The sequence below is a fragment of the Lactuca virosa genome, chromosome 1 (assembly GCF_052849685.1).
Source record: "Lactuca virosa cultivar CGN04683 chromosome 1, Lactuca_virosa_CGN04683_v6, whole genome shotgun sequence".
NCBI lineage: Eukaryota > Viridiplantae > Streptophyta > Magnoliopsida > Asterales > Asteraceae > Lactuca > Lactuca virosa.
Window position 1 is genome coordinate 323,079,452 of NC_136426.1, and position 8,826 is coordinate 323,088,277.

Genomic DNA, 8,826 nt, shown 5'->3' on the forward strand with positions numbered 1-8,826 from the left:
GGCCCAAATGATGAGTGGTTCACGGCCCACTTGAGGTTCACGGACCAAAGGAAGGATCATTCACGGCCCAGAAATGGTGAAAAACACTTGAAGATCTTGGTGTTTTGGCAAGTGTTTGAAGATCCTAGTAAGCTTCTATGGAGTAGCAAAGGCAAAGGGGTGTTTAAGAGTGAAAGATGGAGTTTTTGTGGATGATACTTGAGAGGATCACGGCCAAGAGGAGAAGAAGTGAAGGAATAATGGCAAAAACTAATATATATGCTAAGGGTTCACGGCCTAAGGAGGGTTCACGGCCGTGAACATGGTTCTTGGCCGCGAACTACTTGTGAGGGTGTTTCCGGCTCGATTGCAATTCAATGATCTCAAGCTAACACTTCTTAACACACATACCTTGAGTGTACTAAGCTTAGAAACCCAAATGTTTGACCTTAAGTTGATGTGTTTGACCTTAAAAGATAGAAGTTTTTGGGTTGTGGCATCATCCCTCCGTTAGATGGAATTTCGTCCCGAAATTAGCTTTATCAGCAGTACTCTTGGGGTCGTGCTCCTCTGAATGGTAGAATATCCACTCGTAGACTTGGGCAACTTTGCCTTGACGCTCATGATAGGATTCATACCTGGTCCATCTATCATCACGTCGTGTATACAAGTCGTATATAATTAAGATTAGTAAGATGGTCGGATGTGCGAATCTGCCCCAGGTCGACAACCAAACAAGGAACAGGAGATAGGACGGAAACACACATACTAAATCCACATAATCATAATTATATACCACCCTCGCGTACACACTTAATAGTGATAGGTGGGCTATATTCGTCCCTAGCCTCTGTGCTTGAACTTGATCTGCTAGACGAGTGGTAGTTCGGGAAAGTCTGCTGAGTATACGGCGGCAAGGTTTCAGAGGGTAAGGTACTCTTCGCATGAGTACTTCGGGGTTAAGAATATGAGGGAGATGATTCTGAGGTCTGGGTCGGGCTGTCGTTACGAATGACGAGGGTTTCGTTAATCGGTCGGTTAAGGCGGTGGCTTTTTGAAACACATGAACTTTGGTATGGTGAGGACCACGCCAATCCACATCGATTTGACAACGACATACTCTTTATAGAAACAAATGTTAGGCCGATTTGAAAGACACGTTTGTTATACGATGGTGGTGTGCTCGATAATGTATTCTGTGTAGACTTTCTAGTGCTTTCAGTTTTCACCTTGATATTACCACTGCCACATATCGTACCGCGATAAGCGAGTACTAACAGTGAAAGTGTTTTGATAACTAGTGTCGATACTCTATATTATGATCCTCGTCGGTACCTCTAGGATCGCTTGGCATATATAAGTTATGTATAATTAAGATGAATAAGATGGTCGACTGAGTGACTCTGCCCTAAATCCACAACCAAACAAGGAACAGGAAATGAGGCGGAATCACTCACTCTAAGCATGCAAAATCTTAGTTCTACATAACCCTGATGTACATACTAAGCCATCATAGTTCACCTACACGGATCTTTAGTTCTCTTGCGAATGTTGTGACTTGTTCGAGTAAATAATTTATAACTACTTTTTAAGTTTTACCCAAGTTTTAACTCTTAATATGAAATATAATTTAAATCTTTAAAGTAATTTTATTTAGAAGACGTACCAAAAATCTCAAAAGAGGGGGTTCCTCATTTCTCCCTTATGTCTTGTCGTTAAACTCCTCCTTCTCCTCCGTCATTTCTCTCTGTTGGACAGTCTCTCTTGAAGTGTCCCATTTCACCACAGGCATGCTATACTTGAATTATACTAGCATCGGTGGTTGAAGTGATGTGTTGATTCGGAGTTCTACAGAAACAATCTCCTTCGTCATTTCTCTTTGTTGGACAATCCCTCTTGAAGTGTCTAGATTCGTTTCACCTATAACAAAACTGGTTTACTTGGGAGATTGGTCGTGTTGGCGCCATGTAGAAACAGGCAGTGGGACTTCCAGCATATCCAGTGTGGTGGTAGTTGCATTTGTCGCACTTTGAAAGATTTCCAGCATATCGGTTGACGGGGGTTGTAGTTGCGGATGTAGTGCTAGATGTGGTGACTGTTGTTGCGACTGCAGGGGTAGTCATGGGTTGTCGTCTCTTGGTAGGACCTTGAACCGACATCTTCCCATTTTTGTCCCAGAACTTTCGTTTCTTGTTCTTATATTTGTGGTCTGGGGTGTCCTTGTCAGCAGACACTCGCTGGTTCCCTTGATTGTTACTGCGATTAGCATAACCGACATTGTTTCTGCTTCCGCTGGCATTATTAGCATTGAACTGTGCCATGACAGCTGTCACAGCAGCTGTGACTGCAGTCTGAAAAGTAGCCGAGTCTATCTGCAGAATTTGTGTCTCGCTAGTTGGTTGGTTTCCTCCTTGTGAAGACATGATTCTGTTGCATGGCGGGAAATGATCTCGTGAGTAATGGCGGTCATTGCTAGTTGTATTCCACCAATTTAAATATACTTATAAAATTCACGCTTAGCTGGACTATTCTCAAAGTTTCTGACAACATTTATGAGATATGTCCATGGTAGTGAGTAGAAGTAGGTATTGTACGAGTGATATTTAGACTAAGTTATCCCTGTTTCATAGTGTATCATGTTCTGACTTTCGTATGGTTCTGAAACAATTCATGACGAAAGTCTATATAAAATAAACTTTATGAATTTGAAGTGGCTATCCTCGAATGAATTTCTGTGAATTGAAAAACTGTTACCAATTGTAGGAAAAAGAAATAATCCTAACACATAATGTGAGTAGTGTGTTCACTAGCTCACTAAGTCATTTAAGGTTATTATTTATTAGTGTGACACATAAGACGTTTTGGTTTCTTCGGCAGATACCTCCTTGGAAAACTCCTTATGAACCTCTTCTTGTTCCTCCTTGACTCCTCTGCTGACTGCTAGGATGGAGTGGTTACATCTATTTGGGTTTGTCGTGCGAGAATGAAAGTGTCTAAAGAATCTATGAGATTAAGTGAAACATTATGGGGTGATCCTTACCGGGTCCTCCTATAAGTGCGTGGTGTACACAAGTTGTATATAATTTAAGATTCAATAGACATTCGAATAAGTGATCCTACTCCAAAAACCATAACCAAACAAGGAACAGTAAGTAGAACAAAAATCACAAATTCTAAGTCTATAAAATCTCAATTATATAAAACCTTAGGAGTATACACTCCAAAATTATAGACCTACCAATAAGGGTCTTTTTAATTTTCACATATGTTATTTATAGTGCCTAAAATACTTCTATAGTATTTTAATAGTATGAACTTGGTAAGTTTTTAAACTTGTTGTTATCTTATAGCATCATAAAATACTCCTATAGTATTTTAACTTTATGTTCTGATCTAGAAATCCTTTGTGTATAGAGTTAGGTAAGTTGTAAGACTATTGAAACACCACATCACTCCCAAACACATGTTGGTCATATCTCAAATGAATATAGTTGATCAGGCTATATTGATCCCAGATATGATTACATAACTGTCCAGGTTTGACCGCAGTGTCCAACCTTTAAATACTTCTGTTTTGTTCTTCTTGTGATACTTGTTCTAGTATGTATATATGTATGCAGGTATGTATATTTTTATAAGAATATTGTAATATTTTAAAATATACTTTTAGTCAGAGCACTTCGGCCCCATTGTATTTATAGTTGTATATCTTTTATAGGTTGATATACTTAGTTCACTATAAACAATGCTCTGATACCAATCTGTCACACCCCCAAACTGGAACGGCGGAAATGTTCGGGGGCGGAGGACGTCATGCTTAGTATCACAACACATGCATCATAGTAATCAAAGTAACAAACAACCATTGCATTAATATTAAAGTGTTTACAATGTATTAGATTCACAAAAGATTGACTCCAAAAGTAAATAACAAAACAAGACATGAAGCTACTATGCTCCATCTTCTGAATCCCTGAGCGCGTACCTGTCTACTAGTTTCCTGAGAATACAAGTTATTTTGAAAGAGTAGATCAACATTTAAGATGGTGAGTTCAAAAGTATTTTAGTTATAAGTATACTATAAGTTCTTTAGAAAAGTTCGCCTGTTCCTCCAGAAAATCCTATATTTTCTGATGTGATGAATGATAAGTAAAAATGACTCTACAATTCCTTCTATGAGTACTAAATGGATACAAGTTATATATAATTTAGAGTAAACAGACAATCGATCGTGTGAATCTGCCCTAAACCCACAACCAAACAAGGAACAGGAAATGAGGCGGAAATCACACATCCCATTGTTTGTTAGATCGTCATTGGATATAACCCCAACGAATTCATTTGGTACTTACGGAGTTAACTGTAATAGTTCTTTTATATTTGAAGAAAACATTCCTTAAGAAAATCATATATTTCCTTTAATAAAAATGGTAACCACAATAGTTCCTTCTATAATCACTTAGTTTATACTAGCTATATATAATCTAATATCGAACGAACAGTTGAATGTGTGAATCTTCCCTAAGCCCACAACCAAACAAGGAACAGGAAGTAAGGCGGAAAACACCCATTCCACTGCCTATCAGATATTAATTATATATAACCCTGATGTAAAAACTAAGGTATTATAGGATTAACCATTAAAGGTCCTTTAAGTTATAATGGTTTAATAATGCGTATCAAACCTTTTATAGATCAGTTTCTAGTTTCACCTACTTAATGTTCTATCCGAAACGTATGTTTTAATACTAACAGTGGTATACTGAATTTTTATGTTATGACCTGACCCATACCTGTAACTCCCTATGATTACTTAGTGTGTACAAGATATATATATATATATATATATATATATATATATATATATATATATATATATATATATATATATAACTCAGATCGAATAGATAGTAGACTGTGTGAATCTGCTCTAAGCCCACAACCAAACAAGGAACAGGAAATGAAGCGGAAAACACACATCATATTGCCTGTCGGACCCGATTAATATATATCCCTAATGTATCCACCAAGGAATCATAAAGTTAGCATTATAGGCCCTCTTCTAATTGAATGTTCATGTTACTAGGAAGTTATGTGGCGCTGATCTATTGGTTAGGAGGACTACTAGAATTAATGAAATCATGTACTCTAAACACCTCAGTCGATACTGGTGTGAGTTTTATATATTACTATGTTTTTTTTATTATTGTCCGGTACTTTGGAGATTTACCCTTTTAGATAAAACCCGATACTTTGTAGATATACCCCATATATAACCCGATACTTTGTAGATGTACCCCATATATATAACCCGGTACTTTGAAGATGTACCCATATATATATATATATATATATATATATATATATATCATGTTTATTATCATATTTTGTTTTAAACAATGAATTAATGATACGTTCCCTTCCTAGGTTACTGGGAGTGTAAAGTATATGTACGTGAATCATGTATTGTTTCTGTGTTCTAGAATATAGTATGTACTGAACTGTGACAACCCGAAATTTTCATTTGTATAAACTCCGCGGTCAAGCACATCAAATTAAATCCAAATTCATTTTAGTACGTTTTTGGCCGGTTTTCAGTCCGTTGGGTGTTTTTATTTTATACTCGTCAAGCGAACAAATAAAAGGAAGTATACTTTAGAGGTTGTCGTGCATCCCGTAAGTCTCAAAACTCCAAGAGTTTGGAGTTTACGGCCCCAAACATGGAGTTTACGGCCGTAAACTCTAAAGAGTATAAATCTGACACTTAGTCATTTTTAGCTCACTTTTCACTTCCTAACTCAAGAACACCCAAGTTTTGTCTCAACTATCATAAGATCATCTCTTCAAATCCGCCAAAATGTAAGTGTTTCCTTCCTAGATTCGAACATGCAACACTTAATCTAGTGTTTATACATCATTTCATCCATGGATTCTTCATCTTTTCTTAGATCTTCAAGTGTTCTTAAAAACACCAAGAACACCAAGAACACACACTAGTGTTTTTGGCCCTTAAACACTCCTACAAGCCTCCTATAAGTAAGTACACTCCTCCTAACTAGTTGTTTGCTTAGAATACATGTTAAACCCTTGAAGAACATCAAAATCCCCAAGAACAAATGTGTTTATGGTTCAAGGAGATCTCCTTAGACCGTAAACACCTTCAAGTGGGGTTTAGGTGCCCCTAACACCTTCTATGGCTTGTATAAAGGACTAGAACCTTACCTGCATGAGCTAGAAACACCAAATCACGGAATGGTTGGGTAACCATGAGTTTACGGCCGTAAACTCATGGGTTTACTACCGTAAACACATGTGTTTACGACCGTAAACTCCCAAGGAGTGGTCCAAGGACCGTAAACTCCAAAGAAGGGCCATTTCGAGCCCTAGTCACTTCCTAAGCCTTGGATTCGACTCTAGCTTACTTCCTTGTGTGGTTTAGGGCCTTAAATCACCCAATGACACCATTTCCATGAGTTTACGGCCGTAAACTCATGGGGGAAATGGTCCCAGAACCGTAAACCCATATGGTGCTACCATATGGGGAGTAAACTCCAATATGAGGCCATACTCTCTTTAGATGCAACCGTTTAGTACTCCTAGCACTTGAAGCAAAGTGTTTCCATGTATTAGGGTGTCTTTACTTACTTAATTAGTTATTAAATGACTAATAAGAGACATAAATATATCATTGCATGTTCAATAGGATCTGAGTGTGTGTTCAAGTCCTCACTTGACACATAGCATCCTACACCATCCGTTCATCCGAATCACTCACTTTAGGTGAGTTCATACCCCTTAATCAACCTTTCTAAATGATTTTAAATACTTTTATGGGGGGGGGGGGAATACAAGTTGAACTATAAAGTTATTATATCAACCATATGTGATTAATAACTGTATAGAAAAAGATTTATGCGTGTTAAACTGTTTTATCCAGCTAAAGGTTTCCAAATTTTGTTTTCAAATCTCTTTTAAAGTACCAAAATCTCTTTTAAATTACCAAGCTTTTATCAAAGTCTTTTAAACTTATATTCTTGATAGAATCATGTCTATATAGATATAGTTATATAGGTAGGGTTTGGAGGACTTAGGACTGATAACCCGCTTTATTTCCTGTTCCTTGTTTGGTTGTGGACTTAGAGCATCCGGCTATTTGTCCGAGTGTCGTTGAAGTCCTAGTTATATATTATGTATATCTGGTTAGATGTTAATACTCTTATTCCAATTCAACACCTTTGGGTAGCAAAGGCATCTAGATAACCTCTCGAGTAAACTATAATATGTATAGTTTAGAAACCAACCATGACTTTCATGAAGGAGAACTTAGTTATATCAATATTCTAAGAACTTGTATTTATAGTAACAAGAAAGGTATAAAGAAATCAAAACACGAGATACATCCTCATGACGTGGATTTCACCGTTGTCGAGTGGTAACCAGAGTCTCCTGGAGGGAGAGCGGGCATTGTGTGTATAGATCTATACGGGACAGACCATCCCACATCCTGACTGCTAGCTACAGTCCCGGCCGACCAAGCCAAGGGGTGACAAATGTCACATTCATTTCGACGCCAGCAGGTCGTCGTGTTTACATCCGTCAATCAGTATGGTTACGAGTATCTTTACAATTACCTTATAATCCATGGCTTTAAGGTAATAAGTATTATCACGGTATTTTCTACATATGAAACCATCATAATATATTTTCCTAGTCATACACCACGCCTCATATTAAACCTTTAAACTGACCTACTTAGGATTAAAGGTTAACTTAGACTCTCCGAGGCGTATTGTTCACTTAATACCGCCTGGAGTCTGTATTTCATTCACTTAGACTCTCAGAGGCGTATTGTTCACTTAATACCGCCTGGAGTCTGTATTTCATTCACTTAGACTCTCCGAGGCGTATTGTTCACTTAATACCGCCTGGAGTCTGTATTTCATTCACTTAGACTCTCTGAGGCGTTTTGTTCACTTAATACCGCCTGGAGTCTGTATTTCATTCACTTAGACTCTCCGAGGCGTATTGTTCACTTAATACCGCCTGGAGTCTATACTTTATTCCTTTAGACTCTCCGAGGCGTATGGTTCATTCGATACCACCTGGAGTCTATGTTTTATTCACTTTTAGTCAGCATCGTTACTGCTGAGGTAAAATAGTATTTTTCCCTATTACTTTTGCTTGTGATCTTCTCACATATTCCTTAAAGTATAAACTATATTTTGATAATAATAGTTACCTTTGGGGGAAATTACTCCTTAAACATAAAACAATTGGGTCTTGGTAGAAGACTACTTTTATTAGAAAATATAGGATTTTCTGGAAAGAATTCTAATACTTTGTAAACTCAAATCACCATTATCTAGTGAGATTATTTTGAAGAAAAACATGTATTTATACCAATGTCATTAAATACTTATGAACTCACCAGCATTAAAATGCTGATACTCGCTTTCAAAATAACTTGTATTCTCAGGTCATCAGTAGACAGGTACACTCCGGGAGCTTTTGCGAAGTCAGCCTAGTACCAAGCTGCAGTTTATGTTATTTCCTATATCTACTTTTGATGTTGTTGTTAAATGTAACCTATGTAAAATTATTACTATTAATGCAATGGTTGTTGTACTTTGATTACTATACTGCATATGTTGTGATACTTGACATGACGTCCTCCACCCCAGAACGTTTCCGTCGTTCCTGTTTTGGGGTGTGACATGAACCCTAAATTATACCTATTATAGTTTACTAGTATGTTTGTTTGAACTGTTCCTGATTTATAGAAAAGACTCAACTAGCTACTGAGTTAAACATGTACTTTAAAATGGAGTTTTATAAACAACAATCAAA